The following is a 17,696-nucleotide window of genomic DNA, read 5'->3' as shown; positions in this document are numbered from 1 at the left end:
CCGGGACGCAGGAAACGTACGCCCGAGACACGTAAAGGCGGTCGACTCTGGACCATCCTACTCCAGGCCTCACCCAAGTAAAGGCGCTGGAGTCGGGGTGGAGATTTCGCCAGACGTCCACCAAGTCGAAGGACCCGACCAGGTCCCTCAACTTCTCCATCGCCGTCATGCACTGCGGGGCACCGGAGCGGTCCCTCGCCTCGAGGGTGCAGTTAAAATCCCCCCCGAGGACAATGCAGTCGCCGACGTCGACGGAGCCAAGAAGAGCGGACACCTCTTCAAAGAAGCGCGTTTGCTGCGGGCCGGGCTGAGGGGCGTACACGTTCACGAGATGGAGCGGCACGTCCCCCAGGCGAACTGTTACGTGCAGCAAGTGGCCTGGCACGGGCTCCTCGACCCCCAAGATCTCCGGCTGAAAATGCGGGCCCAGCAAGATGGCCACCCCACTAGAAATGGCGGTGAGGTGGCTCATGCGGACCTCTCCTTGCCATTCCAGGAGCCACGTGGCTTCGTCTCCCGGAACGGTGTGGGTTTCTTGCAGGAAGCACACCGCATATTTCCCCTCCCGCAGGAGCGAAAAATTGTCAAATCTACGGCGTGCCCCTCTGCCGCCGTTGATGTTGAGGCTGGCTATGGTTATCTTCATGGCAAAAGCATAGTGCAACCTCTACCTTAACCTATTGTGGGGGGGGGGGAGCGGAGTCTTTTGTTGAACTCCACTCCCTCCGCAGCCCAGCGAGGAGTCCCTCGAGCTCGCGCAGCTCAAGGTGTTGCGCCTTTGTCAAGGGCCCGCCCGCGGCCAAGGTTTTAGCGGCGGCGCGGACGGACCCCTTGATCAGCTCTGGCTCGGACCATTTTTCCAGGGCCAGTCGGTCTTGGTTGCAGCGACCCCGGCTCTGGGCCAAAAAGTCCCGGAGTTCCTTTGCAGGAATGAGGATGGTCTCGGCGGCGGCCGCGAGCAGATCCACCGCCTCGCTGGCGGTGGTCTCTAGATTTTCACCCGCGTCCCCCACCGAGTCCCCGTCCTCCTCCGGGAGGTGGCCGCCAGCAGCCGGCCCATCGACCGCACAAGGTACGGCAAATGACCCGGCCGCTCCAACCGGCCCTGGCTCTGCCCCGATCCCACCCCCAGGATCGTCGGCAGAGGAGTCCCCACTGGGCTCTTTTAAAAATGGTGCTGGGTCGGGAAATGACAGCGGAAGGGGTTCCCCCTCCGCCCCAGGAACCGGGGAACAAGGAGAGACCCGGCCATAGGAAATCCCCAGGCTCCCCAAGTGCTCCAGCTCCAAAGCAAGGGGCGAGGGTGGGTGTTCCTCCCCCTCCCCGCTGCCACCCCCCGGCCCAGCATCTACAGTGTCATAATAGACATATGTTTCATTTTCTGCCGGGTCGAGCGACTCCCGGGGGAAGTTGGGTATTGGCTGGGCGGGCTCAGGTTCGGCCTTTTCGGCCCCGCCCGCCTCAGTCCCCGGGACGCCCGGCCCGGCGGCAATGCATTCTTCCGCGATCCCCACGACAGGCAGATCTTCCACGCCATCCCCGGGAGGCAGAGGCTGGGCAGCCTCGACTGTCTCACCCTCCCCGGGGACAGACTCCTCCCACCTACGGCGCTGCTTGGGGGCGCTGGTGGGGGACGCGGGACACGCGGCGGGCACCGACTCCTCCGCGGAGGGATGTTGTTCCCTCTCCGCATCAACGGAGCGGCACCTCCTTTTGTTGCTGGGGGTGCGCTGAGGCAGGGAGACCTCCATGTCTGCCGAGGCCTCCCGCTCCGCTCCCCCCTTTTCCTTTTCCTTTTCTTGCCCGCGCCCCTCTGTGGTGTTGTTCAAGGGCTCGGGCACGGGCTCAGGGCACCCCGCGCTCGCCGGTGACTGGGTTGGGCCGGGCGCGGTGGTCAAACTTTCTGGCGCACTGAGGGGACCCGCCTCCAATGTTTCGCCTTGTTCCGCGCCTTCTTTCCGGTCGGACGCTCTCCCTCCCCCCGCCGGAGGCCCTGAAAACAAAGGCCTCCGACGATGCCCGCGCACCTACGGCTCCCGGCACGCGGACACAACTAGGGGGAGGGGTGGCGGCGGCGCGAGCCTTGGCCGCCTTCGGTGGTTTGGCGGCCTTGGAGGCGGGGCAGTTCTTACAAACATGCCCCACCTCCCTACAGGCATGGCACCGCACGCCGTCCGACGTCCAGAAGACGCGGTAGGCAGTCCCCTCGTGCACCACATTAAAATGCCCTTCCGTCGTCTCCTCCCGCGCCAGCCGGACAAAGAGCTGGCGGCGGAAGGAGAACACGTGGCGCAGGCTGTTCTCCCCGAGGCCGAGCGGTATGGTGTTGATCCCCGACCTTACCTCCCCCAGTTGGTGTAGGTGAGGGAGGAGGAGCTCAGCGGGAACAAAGGGCGGGACGTTTGACACGATGACCCTCTGCGCGGTGGCCTCGAGAGGGTCCACCGGCAGGAACATCCCGTCCACCGTGAGCCCCTTTTCGAGGGCCAGGGACACCGCCCGCTCCGACCCCAGGAAGAACACAGCCTTCCCAGACATCTTGGAGGCCGCGACAATGGCCGAGGGGCCGACTACCCCAGCCATCGCCCGCACGCACTCCTCGATGCTCATTGTGGGGTGAGTGTAGCTCTTGACCCCGTGTTTCCTGGTTATAAGTCTGAATGGTGGCAGGGCAGCGGGTGGCGCAGGAGGTGCCGTGGAAGCGGTTGCCACCTGCGCATATGTCTTCGCTGGCCCTGCCACCGGCGTGGATGGGGTCGCCATCACGGGGTCCCTTTAAGGGCTACACCCACCCCAAAGTCACAGGCCTTAATAGTCTTAATTGGCCTCGTTTGATAAGACTGAGCAGAGGAGCTCTTAACGAGGCACACCTCTCCCCTAGTTGGGGAGGGGCCTTGCTCCCTCTGCTCAGTTGTTTTATTTTTTTTTTAATTAGGGGAAAGGGCTCTCAGAGAGAGGGGAGAGACAGAGAGAGAGAGATAGAGAAAGGGGGGTGCGGGAAAGAGGGAGGCTGCGAGGGCAGGTCTCCCCTCACAGCGATGGGTGGGTGTTTTTCTTGGGGTGCACTCCCCAGATGGCAAAACACACAAGCACAGTCTTTGGGTTGGTCTTCGGGTGGGGGGAGAAGATGTCTTCACCTGGGGCAGCTCGAGCCACCAGGCACACACTCCTAACGATGTTTAAATGGGTGATTAAGAAAATCCTCAGCCTGGTAGCTCCAGCTATCCCAGGCTAGCCAATGGGGGGGGGTTCAATTGTGTGTGGGGCCTAGTTGTAAGCAAGGCTCCCACACATACTTCCACACACACACACCCCCCGCGATGTTCCGGCCCTCAGTGGTCTTCTTTCCTCCCCCCACCGATACAGCAAAGTCTATTGGGGAATGCACCCACACCCACCTGTAGAATAGTAGAGTCTCCCTCCTTCCACACTGGATGTTGTTGTTGGTCTTTCCCCCTCTCTCCAACTCTTTGTAGAAATGGTAAAAAAAAAGTTTTCTGCTTTCCTCCTCTCCCTCTGGGTGAAAGTTGGTGGTGAAGCCCCTTCCTTCCTTCCTTCTCTTCCTGGGCTAATTCACAGGCCCAGCCAGGAGCAAAAGCAGGAGCTCCTCTCCTCACTGCTCACTCAGCCAACTGAACAGGACACGCCTCCACTGCTCCACCATTGGTGCATGAATCCCAAAAAGTAGTTTGCAGGTGAATCAGGTAATCAGGAAGGCAAATGGAATGTTGGCCTTCATTGCAAGAGGGATGGAGTACAAAAGCAAGGAGGTCCTGCTGCAACTGTATAGGGTGTTGGTGAGGCCGCACCTGGAGTACTGCGTGCAGTTTTGGTCACCTTACTTAAGGAAGGATATACTAGCTTTGGATGGGGTACAGAGACGATTCACTAGGCTGATTCCGGAGATGAGGGTGTTACCTTATGATGATAGATTGAGTAGACTGGGTCTTTACTCGTTGGAGTTCAGAAGGATGAGGGGTGATCTTATGGAAACATTTAAAATAATGAAAGGGATAGACAAGATAGAGGCAGAGAGGTTGTTTCCACTGGTCGGAGAGACTAGAACTAGGGGGCACAGCCTCAAAATACGGGGGAGCCAATTTAAAACCGAGTTGAGAAGGAACTTCTTCTCCCAGAGGGTTGTGAATCTGTGGAATTCTCTGCGCAAGGAAGCAGTTAAGGCTAGCTCATTGAATATATTCAAATCACAGATAGATAGATTTTTAACCAATAAGGGAATTAAGGGTTATGGGGAGCGGGCGGGTAAGTGGAGCTGAGTCCACGGCCAGATCAGCCATGATCTTGTTGAATGGCGGAGCAGGCTCGAGGGGCTAGATGGCCTACTCCTGTTCCTAATTCTTATGTTCTTATGTTCTTATGTATGCTGACTTGGACTAATCCTATCACTGCTTTCCAAATGGGCTGCTATTTCATCCTTAATGATTGATTCCAACATTTTCCCCACTACTGATGTCAGGCTAACCAGTCTATAATTACCCGTTTTCTCTCTTCCTCCTTTTTAAAAAAGTGGTGTTACATTAACAACCCTCCAGTCCATAGGAACTGATCCTGAGTCGATAGACTGCTGGAAAATTATCACCAATGCATCCACTATTTCTTGGGCCACTTCCTTAAGTACTCTGGGATGTAGACTATCAGGCCCTGGGGATTTATCGGCCTTCAATCCCGTCAATTTCCCTAACACAATTTCCCGCCTAATAAGGATATCCTTCAGTTCCTCATTCTCACTAGACCCTCGGTCCCCTAATACATCCGGAAGGTTATTTGTGTCTTCCTTTGTGAAGACAGAACCGAAGTACTTGTTCAATTGGTCTGCCGTTTCTTTGTTCCCCATTATAAATTCACCCGAATCCGACTGCAAGGGACCTACGTTTGTCTTCACTAATCTTTTTCTCTTCACATATCTATAGAAGCTTTTGCAGTCAGTTTTTACGTTTCCGGCAAGCTTCCTCTCGTACTCTATTTTCCCCCTCCTAATTAAACCCTTTGCCCTCCTCTGCTGAATTCTAAATTTCTCTCAGTCCTCCGGATTGCTGCTTTTTCTGGCTAATTTGTATGCCTCTTCCTTGGATTTAACACTATCCTTAATTTCCCTTGTTAGCCACGGTTAAGCTACCTTCCCCGTTTTATTTTTACTCCAGACAAGGATGTACAATTGTTGAAGTTCATCCATATGATCTTTAAAGGTTTGCCATTGCCTATCCACCGTCAACCCTTTAAGTATCATTTGCTAGTCTAATCTAGCCAATTCACGCCTCAAAGTTACCTTTACCCAGTCGAGGATGGCCAGCTCTCTGGTTGGTTCCTCGATGGTCTAGAAAACCATCCCTAATACACTCCAGGAAATCCTCCTCCACCGCATTGCTACCAGTTTGGTTAGCCCAATCAATATGTAGATTCAAGTCGCCCATGATTACTGCTGTACCTTTATTGCACACATCCCTTATTTCTTGTTTGATGCTGTCCCCAACCTCACTACTACTACTATTCGGTGACCTGTACACAACTCCCACTAGCGTTTTCTTCCCTTTGGTATTCCGTAGCTCCACACATACCGATTCCACATCATCCAAGCTAATGTCCTTCCTTATAATTGCATTAATTTCCTCTTTAACCAGCAACGCCACCCCGCCTCCTTTTCCTTTCTGTCTATCCTTCCTAAATGCTGAATACCCTTGGATGTTGAGTTCCCAGCCTTGGTCACCCTGGAACCATGTTTCCGTGATGCCAATCACATCGTATCTGTTAACTGCTATCTGCGCAGTTAATTCGTCCACCTTATTCCGAATACTCCTCGCATTGAGGCACAGAGCCTTCAGGTTTGTCTTTTTAACACACTTTAGAATTTTGCTGTAAAGTGGCCCTTTTTGTTTTTTTGCCTTGGGTTTCTCTGCCCTCCACTTTTACTATTCTCCTTTCTATCTTTTGCTTCTGTCTCCATTTTATTTCCCTCTGTCTCCCTGCATAGGTTCCCATCCCCCTGCCATATTAGTTTAACTCCTCCCAAACAGCACTAGCAAACACTCCCCCTAGGACATTGGTTCCGGTCCTGCCCAGGTGCAGACCGTCCGGTTCCAGAACCGGTTCCAATGCCCCAGGAATTTGAATCCCTCCCTGCTGCACCACTGTTCAAGCCACTTATTCATCTGAGCTATCCTGCGATTCCTACTCTGACTAGCATGTGGCACTGGTAGCAATCCTGAGATTACTACTTTTGAGGTCCTACTTTTTAACTTAACTCCTCGCTCCCTGACCCTTGCACCAGGGAGGCAACATACCATCCTGGAGTCTCGATTGCGGCCGCAGAAACATCTATCTATTCCCCTTACAATTGAATCCCCTATCACTATCGCTCTCCCACTCTTTTTCCTGCCCTCCTGTGCAGCAAAGCCACCCACGGTGCCATGGACTTGGCTGCTGATGAGTCATCCCCCTCAACAGTACCCAAAGCCTCGGAGTCACTGAAAAACCAACAATCATCCAGCAAGGAAAAAACTAATTTACTACTAAAACGTCGACCAGTGCTCATACCGAAGACACCGCAACCAGCCAAAGAATCCACAAGATTGAGGAGAGAGAAAGCAGTGTGCAACTGGTCTAGACTGTGGCGAAATCCTTTGCTGAGCATAGTCCCTGCAATTTCAGAGCCTAACTTAATTAGTGTAGTGGTGGGAGGTGTTTTCTTTTTCACTGCATAACCTCTGTACCCGTTGCGTATACGTTTCCTCCCTTTTTCTGTACATTTTGTTATAAGCTATTAAGTTAATTCGTGTAGTGTGCTGTTTTCTAAATAAAAGATTTGTTCTTGCATCAAACAGTTGTCTGTCTACATCTATCACATCCCCTAAATAATTCCAAGCCCTAGAACCAGGGAGTGGGACGATTCGACCCGTCAAGGCCAGAAAAGGCTGACAAACCCAACACCCCCCTACATAATGGCGAGCCAGGTAGGAGCTCGGTACAAAGGATGTGAGGATGTAGACTCGGTTCTGGTGGAAAGAACAAAAATGGAGGAAAGAATCTCCGAATATGTATTTAAGAAAGTAAATATTACCAAAAAGTGGGTCATAAGCCTGTTACGGGCTGAGCGTCCAGTGGATGCAGCTGCTAAGTGGACCGAGAGCAAGGACCATAAAAGGTCAATAGAGAAGGCTATTTGGTTGATCTGCTACCAAAGACAGATCCAGTTGCTGGATAGGAAGGTCAAGAAATTGGTAGCAAAGCTCCAGGAAACCGAAGAGCACTCAGCTGTAAGGGCTATGGCAGGGGAGAAAATGTTTGAGGAATTAACTAAACAAAAGCATAGTGGATTACAGCTAGAGGAAACCCAAAGAAAGCAGCGCGTATAAATTTTCCCCCTTTTTCTGTACATTTTGTTCTAAGTTATTAAGTTAATTAGTGTGCTGTGCTATTTTCTAAATAAAATATTTGTTCTTGCACCAAACAGTTGTCTGTCTACATCTATCACATCCCCTAAATAATTCCAAGCCCTAGAACCAGGGAGTGGGATGATTCGAACCGTCAAGGTCAGAAAAGGTTGACAAACCCACCACTCCCTACAGGAGTCAAGGGAATAACGCAGATGAGCTGAGAGCACATGACATTATAGCTATTACTGAGATATGGCTGAAAGAAACATAGAAACATAGAAAATAGGTGCAGGTGTAGGCCATTCGGCCATTCGAGCCTGCACTGCCATTCAATAAGATCATGGCTGATCATTCCTTCAGTACCCCTTTCCTGATTTCTCTCCATACCCCTTGATCCCCTTAACCGTAAGGGCCATATCTAACTCCCTCTTGAATATATCCAATGAACTGGCATCAACAACGCTCTGCGGCAGGGAATTCCACAGGTTAACAACTCTCTGAGTGAAGAAGTTTCTCCTCATCTCAGTCCTAAATGGCCTACCCCTTATCCTAAGACTATGTCCCCTGGTTCTGGACTTCCCCAACATCGGGAACATTCTTCCCGCATCTAACCTGTCCAGTCCCGTCAGAATCTTATATGTTTCTATGAGATCCCCTCTCATCCTTCTAAACTCCAGTGAATAAAGGCCCAGTTTATCCAGTTTCTCCTCATATGACAGTCCAGCCATCCCTGGAATCAGTCTGGTGAACCTTCGCTGCACTCCCTCAATAGCAAGAACGTCCTTCCTCAGATTAGGAGATCAAAACTGAACACAATATTCCAGGTGAGGCTTCACTAAGGCCCTGTACAACTGCAGTAAGACCTCATTGCTCCTGTCTTCAAATCCCCTAGCTATGAAGGCCAACATACCATTTGCCTTCTTCACTGCCTGCTGTACCTGCATGCCCACTTTCAGTGACTGATGAACCATGACCCCCAGGTCTCGTTGCACCTCCCCTTTTCCTAATCTGCCGCCACTCAGATAATATTCTGCCTTCATGTTTTTGTCCCAAAGTGGATAACCTCACATTTATCCACATTATACTGCATCTGCCATGTATTTTCCCACTCACCTAATCTGTCCCAAGTCAGCCTGCAGCCTCTTAGCGTCCTCCTCACAGCTCACACCGCCACCCAGTTTAGTGTCATCCGCAAACTTGGAGATATTACATTCTATTCCTTCATCCAAATCGTTAATGTATATTGTAAAGAGCTGGGGTCCCAGCACTGAGCCCTGCGGCACCCCACTAGTAACTGCCTGCCATTCTGAAAAGGACCCGTTTATCCCGACTCTCTGCTTCCTGTCTGCCAACCAGTTCTCTATCCACGTCAGTACATTACCCCCAATACCATGCGCTTTGATTTTGTACACCAATCTCTTGTGCGGGACCTTGTCAAAAGCCTTTTGAAGGTCCAAATACACCACATCCACTGGTTCGCCCTTGTCCACTCTACTAATTACATCCTCAAAAAATTCCAGAAGATTTGTCAATCATGATTTTCCTTTCATAAATCCATGCTGACTCGGTCCGATCCTGTCACTGCTTTCCAAATGGGCTGCTATTTCATCCTTAATGATTGATTCCAACATTTTCCCCACTACTGATGTCAGGCTAACCGGTCTATAATTACCCGCTTTCTCTCTCCCTCCTTTTTTAAAAAGTGGCGTTACATTAGCTACCCTCCAGTCCATAAGAACTGATCCAGAGTCGATAGATTGTTGGAAAAAGATCACCAATGCATCCACTATTTCTAGGGCCACTTCCTTAAGTACTCTGGGATGCAGATTATCAGGACCCGGGGATTTATCGGCCTTTAATCCCATCAATTTCCCTAACACAATTTTCCGCCTAATAAGGATATCTTTCAGTTCCTCATTCTCATTAGACCCACTGTCCCCTAGAGCATTCGGAAGGTTATTTGTATCTTCCTTTGTGAAGACAGAACCGAATTATTGGTTCAATTGGTCTGCCATTTCTTTGTTCCCCATTATAAATTCACCTGAATCTGACTGCAAGGGACCTACGTTTGTCTCTACTAATCTTTTTCTCTTCACATATTTATAGAAGCTTTAGCAGTCAGTTTTTATGCTCACTGCAAGCTTTCTCTCGTACTCTATTTCCCCCTCTTAATTAAACCCTTAGTCCTCCTCTGTTGAATTCTAAATTTCTCCCAGTCCTCAGGTTTGTTGCTTTTTCTAGCCAATTTATATGCCTCTTCCTTGGTTTTAACACTATCCTTAATTTCCCTTGTTAGCCACGGTTGAGCCACCTTCCCAGTTTTATTTTTACTCCAGACAGGGATGTACAATTGCTGAAGTTCATCCATGTGATCTTTAAATGTTTGCCATTGCTTATCCACCGTCAACCCTTTAAGTATCCTCTGGCAGTCTATTCTAGCCAATTCACGTCTCATACCGTCGAAGTTACCTTTCCTTAAGTTCAGGATCCTAGTTTCCGAATTAACTTTGTCATTCTCCATCTTAATAAATAATTTTACCATGTTATGGTCACTTTTCTCCAAAGGGCCTCGCACAACAAGATTGCTAATTAGTCTCTTCTCATTACACATCACCCAGTCTAGGATGACCAGCTCCCTGGTTGGTTCCTCGACATATTGGTCTGGAAAACCATCCCTAATACACTCCAGGAAATCCTCCTCCACCGCATTGCTACCAGTTAGGTTAGCCCAATCTATATGTAGATTAAAGTCGCCCATGATTACTGCTGTACCTTTATTGCACACATCCCTTATTTCTTGTTTGATACTGTCCCCAACCTCACTACTACTATTTGGTGGTCTATACACAACTCCCACTAACATTTTCTGCCCTTTGGAATTCCGCAGCTCCACCCATACTGATTCCACATCATCCAGGCTAATGTCCTTCCTTACAATTGCATTGATTTCCTCTTTAACCAGCAACGCCACCCCGCCTCCTTTTCCTTTCTGTCTATCCTTCCTAAATGCTGAATATCCTTGGATGTTGAGTTCCCAGCCTTGGTCACCCTGGAGCCACGTCTCCGTGATGCCAATCACATCGTATCTGTTAACTGCTATCTGTGCAGTTAATTCATCCACCTTATTCCGAATACTCCTCGCGCTGAGGCACAGAGCCTTCAGGCTTGTCTTTTTAACACACTTTGCCCCTTTTGAATCTTGTTGTAATGTGGCCCTTTTTGCTTTTTGCCTTGGGTTTCTCTGCCTCCACTTTTACTATTCTCCTTTCTATCTTTTGTTTCTGCCCCCCTTCTATTTTCCTCTGTCTCCCTGCATAGGTTCCCATCCCCCTGCCATATTAGTTTAACTCCTCCCCAGAACTAGCAAACACTCCCCCTAGGACATTGGTTCCGATCCTGCCCAGGTGCAGACCGTCCGGTTTGTACTGGTCCCACCTCCCCCAGAACCGGTTCCAGAAATTTGAATTCCTCCCTTCTGCACCATTTCTCAAGCCGCTATTCATCTGAGCTATCCTGCGATTCCTACTCTGACTAGCACGTGGCACTGGTAGCAATCCTGAGATTACTACTTTTGAGGTCCTACTTTTTAATTTAACTCCTAGCTCCCTAAATACGTCTCGTAAGACCTCATCCCGTTTTATACCTATATGCATCACGACAACTGGCTGTTCACCCTCCCTTTCTAGAATGTCCCGCACCCGCTCCGAGACATCCTTGACCCTTGCACCAGGGAGGCAACATACCATCCTGGAGTCTCTGTTGTGGCCGCAGAAACGCCTATCTATTCCCCTTACAATTGAATCCCCTATCACTATAGCTCTCCCACTCTTTTTCCTGCCCTCCTGTGCAGCAGAGCCACCCACGGTGCCATGAACTTGGCTGCTGCTGCTCTCCCCTGATGAGTCATCCCCCTCAACAGTACCCAAAGCGGTATATCTGTTTTGCAGGGGGATGGCCGCAGGGGACCCCTGCACTACCTTCCTTGCACTGCTCTTCCTGCTGGTCTCCTGTTGGAAAGAAGGGCAGATATAGCACCACAACATTCCTGGCTACAGTGTTTTCAGACAAGATAGAGAGGGGGTTAAAAAGGAGGGGGGGGTGGCGTCGCAGTTTTAATTAAAGAAACAGTTAAAGCTGTAAGGAGGGATGATATGTTAGAAGGATTATCAAATTAGGCCACATAAATTGAATTGAAGAAAAAAAAAGGGGCGATCACACTGCTGGGAGTGTACTATACACCCCCAAACAGTCAGAGGGAGATAGAAGAGCAAATATGTCAGCAAATTTCTGAGAAGTGCAGAAACCATAGGGCAGTAATAATCAGGGATTTCAACTACCCTAATATTAACTGGGATAAAATTAGTGTGAAAGGTATAGAGGATGGTGAATTCCTAAAATGAATTCAGGAGAACTTTTTTAGCCAGTATGTAGCAAGCCCAACAAGGGTGGGGGTAGTTCGGGACTTAGTTTTAGGGAATGAAGCTAGGCAGATGGAAGGGGTATCAGTGGGAGAGCATTTTGATGCTCGTGATCATAATTCAGTTAGATTTAGGGTAGTTATGGAAAAGGACAAAGATAGACCAGGAATAAAAGTTCTCAACTGGGGAAAACCAATTTTACTAAGCTAAGATGTGAATTAGCCAAGGTGGACTGGAAACAGCTGCTGGAAGGCAAATCAGTGTCAGAGCAAGTATGTTCCCTACTTCCGTGCTGTAAATTTCTATGATTCTATGATTTCTAAGTGGCTGTTGTTGCTGCCGTTGTTGTAAAAGTTATTATTGTAAAATTTGTCCATGGACAAAAAGGTTGCACTCAAAAGAGTTTGTGGTCCGCTGTGTACAAAAAAAATTAGAGGGAACATTGGGCTTAACACCCTAGAGAAAGGATAAACGTTTCTCAAATGCTGCACTGGAGGCCTTGGTCTTGGGGGTCCAACATTGATGGCATATCCTACACCCGCATGGGGGCAAGTGGCTTTTAAAGATAAACAGCAGAAGGATCTGGGAGGAGATCACACGTCATTGCGACGAGTGTTGTCCCCAGGACCTGGATCCAGGGCCGCAAAAAGTTTAATGACCTCACATGGCTGGTCAAGGTGAGTGAAGCAAATACCCGACTCCACCATCTGCAGCACAAGCCTCACACAAGCTTAATGCAACACACCCCCATCACTCACCTACCAACAATCTCTAGCTATCACCACTCACACCTCACAATCATAGGTTCATTTCATCCTCACACATTTATCACTGCTTCAACACCCACATCTCACACCTTAAACCCACGTCCAGCTATTCAACCATGGCAGGCACATCACCCAAACACATTGCACCACACTCACTTACCCTTTCTCTTGCAGGCCAAGGTGGCTTATAACCGCCATGAACAACAGCAGAGGGGAAGCGGCCAAGCAAGGGTTGAAAACCTAACCGACCTGGTGGATTCAGTGTTGCGAATAATTGGAGGGGCTGTGACAGAGTCTGTAGCGAGCAGAGAAGTAGAAAGCATCACTGATGATGAAGTAAATGGAGTGGCGGCATCCAAAATGGCAGATTGTGCATCAACTCAGCGTTGCACACTCATTGATGTCACAATCTTCCTAATCTAAATATCGGAGCGAGCACTGACAATGGCAGCGCTACCGACCTCCCCAAAATGGCAGCTGCCGTGGGGCATGCTGGAAGTGGGCCTCAACAGCCGGCACTAAACCCCCGAATTTCGCGGCCTAAGTGTTAAGTGGTTTATATTTGCTTTGCGATAAAAACATATCTGCATTGGAATAATACCTTTGAAGTAGCCTTTTGTATATGAGACAATGTGAGAAAAGAAGTTAGCAATAATAAATATTAAAGTAAGCAGCCACTAGATAATAAAAATTTACAGACTTTCCTATTATTTGAATTGTAAGAAAGCTCCTATTTGTCATGCCCGAAATAATGCACAGTTCCCAATATGTGCATAACCATAGTGACAACTTAAATGTGCTCATGTATTCTCCTGATGTATCTTGTGAGAAAAATGTATAGAGACGTTACAAAACATGTGTGTTCACTTTTCATGTTATAATTGTAACCAGATATTTTTGTTGTTGGCAGGTCTATAATGATGTGAAAGAAATCTAAACAGTCCATTGATATAATTTACCTTTTGATTTACATTCAAGTGCAGAGGCACAGGTGTGCAGACGGCAATGAATTATGTCAATTCAGAAACAAAAAAAATCGCTTGATTTTGGCTCCACGGCAAAAGGCTCTCTTTGGAAGTAAATTAAGGAAGGCAATAGAGTCATTGAAAGGAGGAGCTTGGGGTTGTTATTGTTCTCCAGTGGTGCAAGGATCTGGATGAGGAGAGGAAGGCACAGTATTGTTTTAAGGCTAGTAATGCACCTGGCTATTGAATATAACGTGTTCAGTGCCGTTTGTCATAAAACAGCTCATTTTATTTTGCATGTTTATTTGTTTATTTGTTTCTCCTCAGACACACCCATTTTGGAATGTATTGAGTTCTCTAATTTAATTAGTTCAAGCCATATGGCAATGCTCATGGGTTAAGAGGACTATGCAAACACAAGCATGTGGAAACTGGTTAAAGATACATGAGTATCTGAATTTCAACAGAAGTGCAAAAGAATCAGAAATGTATAAGGAAAATAAGAAAGCATAGCAACAAATTGAAAAAGCAAGCTAAGTAATGATTCACAGTGCACTTCGAAATGCTAGAAAATGCAACAGCAAAGATCAGAATTTCCAGAGGGTGAATTTTTTTTAAATCATGATGTGGGGATGATTGGCAAGACCGGCATTTTTGTCCATCCCTAGTTGCTCTGAGAAGGTGGTGGTGGGACTTCTTAAACCATCATCTTGTTATTCTTTGTAGTGGGTTGATACTCAGTTGTGACTTGCTAGGCTACCTCAGAGAGCACTAAGGAGTCAACCATATTGACGTGGGACTGGAGTCACAAAAAAGCCATTTTAATTAAGGATGGGAGTTTTCCTTCCATGGAGGATATTTTTATAATTATCCGTCATCTTCATGGTAACCTTTACTGATACCAACTGATGTCCCCAAGGAAATAAATTTAGTAACACTAGCTCATTTCCCCCTTCAATAATTTCTAAATCCACCACTACAAAAATTGCATTTAATTCAATTTACCAGTTCATAGACTTGTTAGCAAAATTAAAGCCCATGGGATTAAAGGGACAGTGAAAACGTGTATACATAATTGGCTAAAGGAAAGAGAGTCGTGATGAACGAACGTTTTTCAGACTGGAGGTGTTATGTATGTAAACTTGTATATATCTTGTACAGCCACCAGAGGGCTCATCCCCTGGAGTCCCAAGGGATCCCACAATCCTTTGGAAGCAAAGGTACTTAAGAAGGCCTCACAGGCTGGAGAGACACTCTGGAGACTGGCAATAAAAGACTAAGGTCAAACTTTACTTTGAGCTCACAGTATCCAGTCAGACTCTTTATTCATATATAACAGATGACGAACCCAACGATGCAGAGAACAGTGGGTATCCTGGAGAAATTCTCGGAGGGAGATGATTGGGAAACCTTTGTGGAGCGACTTGACCAATACTTCGTGGCCAACGAGTTGGAAGTAGAAGCGAACGCTGCCAAACGAAGGGCAATTCTCCTCACCGTCTGCGGGGCACCAACGTATGACATCATGAAATATTTGCTTACTCCAGTGAAACCCACAGAGAAATCATACGATGATTTGTGCACACTGGTCCGGGAGCATCTGAACCCGAAGGAAAGCGTTCTGATGGTGAGGTACCAGTTCTACACCTACAAAAGGTCTGAAGGCCAGGAAGTGGCAAGTTATGTCGCCGAGCTAAGGCACCTTGCAGGACATTGCGAATTTGAAGGACATTTGGAGCACATGCTCAAAGACTTTTTCGTACTTGGCATTGGCCATGAAGTGTTACTTCGCAAACTTTTGACTATAGAGACCCCAACCTTGAGTAAGGCCATAGTGATAGCCCAGGCATTCATTACCACCAGTGACAATACGAAGCAAATCTCTCAGGACACGAGTGCTGCGACAAGTACTGTGAATAAAGTGATGTTGTTTTCAAATTGCAATGTACAGGGCTGGCCCCACTAACCTGCAGCTGCACGTCCACAGATGTCTCAGAGTCCACTATCAAGGGTGATGAATGCAAGGCCATTAACACCTTGTTGGCGCTGCGGGGGTGATCATCGTTTCTATTCATGCCGCTTCAAAGGGTACGTTTGCAAGGGCTGTGGAACAATGGGACACCTCCAACGTATGTGCAGGCGAGCTGAAAACCCTGGTAATCCTGCAAACCACCATGTTGCAGAGGAGGACAGATCCACGGCGGATCATGACGAATCAGGGCCTCAGACCGAGGAGGCAGAGATATATGGGGTGCACACATTTACCAAAATGTGTCCTCCGATAATGCTGAAGGTTGAATTAAATGGACTCCCGGTGTCAATGGAGCTGGACACGGGTGCGAGCCAGTCCATTATGAGCAAAAAGACTTTCGATAAATTGTGGTGCAGCAAGGCCTCAAGGCCAGTCCTGACTCCCATTCGCACGAAACTGAGAACTTACACAAAGGAACTGATTCCCATAGTCGGCAGTGCTACTGTAAAGGTCTCCTACGATGGAGCGGTGCACAAGCTACCACTCTGGATGGTACCAGGCAATGGTCCCACGCTGCTCGGCAGGAGCTGGCTGGGAAAGATACGCTGGAACTGGGAGGACGTCTGAGCACTCTCGTCTGCTGACGACACTTCGTGTGCCCAGGTCTTAAACAAGTTCCCTTCGCTGTTCGAACCAGGCATCGGGAAGTTCCAAGGAGCAAAAGTGCAGATCCACCTAATTCCGGGGGCGCGACCCAGACATCACAAGGCGAGAGCAGTACCGTGTATGATGAGAGAAAGGATAGAGATCGAGCTGGGCTGGCTGTAACGAGAAGGCATCATTTCGCCGATCGAATTCAACGAGTGGGCCGGTCTGATTGTTCCAGTCCGCAAGGGAGACGGCACCGTCAGAATCTGTGGTAATTACACAGTAACTATCAATCATTTCTCCCTGCAGGATCAATACCCACTACCAAAGGCTGACGACCTTTTTGCTATGCTGGCGGGAGGAAAGACTTTCACGAAGCTGGACTTGACCTCGGCCTACATGATGCAGGAGCTGGAGGAATCATCGAAGGGCCTCACCTGCATCAACCCGCACAAAGATCTCTTCATTTATAACAGATGCCCGTTTGGAATTCGATCAGCTACGGCGATATTCCAGACAAACATGGAAAGCTTACTGAAGTCAGTCCCGCACACGGTGGTCTTCCAGGACGACATCTTGGTTACAGGTCGGGACACAGTCGAGCATCTGCAGAATCTGGAGGAGGTTCTTAGTCGACTCAACCACGTGGGGCTCAGATTGAAACGCTCGAAGTGCATTTTCCTGGCACCTGAAGTGGAGTTCCTGCGGAGAAGAATTGCAGCAGACGGCATCAGGCCCACCGATTCGAAGACGGAGGCAATTGAGAATGCACCGAGGTCACAGAACGTGACAGAGCTGCGGTCGTTTCTAGGACTCCTGAACTACTTTGGTAACTTCTTACCGGGTCTCGGCACACTGTTAGAACCACTGCACACCTTACTGCATAAAGGAGATGAATAGGTATGGGGCAAAAGCCAAGAAAATGCCTTTAAAAAAGCTAGAAAATTGTTATGCTCAAACAAATTGCTTGTGTTGTATGATCCATGTAAGCGTTTGGTACCAGCATGTGATGCGTCATCATACGGGGTCGGGTGTGTATTGCAACAAGCTAATGAATCTTGGAAATTGCAACCGGTTGCTTATGCATCCAGAAGTCTGTCTAAGGCTGAGAGGGCCTACAGCATGATTGAAAAAGAAGTGTTAGCGTGTGTCTATGGGGTAAAGAAAATGCTTCAATATCTGTTTGGGCTCAAATTTGAATTGGAAACGGACCACAAGCCACTTTTATCCCTGTTTTCCGAGAGTAAAGGGATAAATACGAATGCATCGGCCCGCATCCAGAGATGGGCGCTCACATTGTCCGCATATAACTACGCCATCCACCACAGGCCAGGCACAGAAAACTGCGCCGATGCTCTCAGTAGGCTGCCATTGCCCACCACGGGGGTGGAAATGGCGCAGTGCGCAGATTTAGTCATGGTTATGGAAGCATTCGAGAGTGTGCAATCACCCGTCACAACCTGACAGATTAGAACTTGGACGAGCCAGGACCCCTTACTGTCCCTCGTAAAAAATTGTATGCTTCACGGGAGCTG

General features: G+C 48.6%; 1 long non-coding RNA gene across 3 annotated transcripts in view; it reads right to left on the bottom strand.

Moving 5' to 3' along the window:
- Nucleotides 1–17,696, bottom strand: part of LOC139233871 (uncharacterized) — a 58,824-nt gene that overhangs the window by 30,451 nt on the left and 10,677 nt on the right. For 2 of the 3 annotated variants that reach the window (XR_011588234.1, XR_011588237.1), the window contains exon 2: nt 12,737–12,871. The exons of the other annotated variant lie outside the window; for it this stretch is intronic. This is a non-coding gene — a long non-coding RNA (uncharacterized lncRNA). The remainder of the gene's footprint in view (nt 1–12,736; nt 12,872–17,696) is intronic. 3 annotated transcript variants of the gene reach the window in all.

Source organism: Pristiophorus japonicus, chromosome 1 (genome assembly GCF_044704955.1).
Source record: "Pristiophorus japonicus isolate sPriJap1 chromosome 1, sPriJap1.hap1, whole genome shotgun sequence".
Classification (NCBI taxonomy): Eukaryota; Metazoa; Chordata; class Chondrichthyes; family Pristiophoridae; genus Pristiophorus; species Pristiophorus japonicus.
Note: the sequence above shows the minus strand (reverse complement) of the source record. Positions and strands in the feature narration are given on the sequence as shown.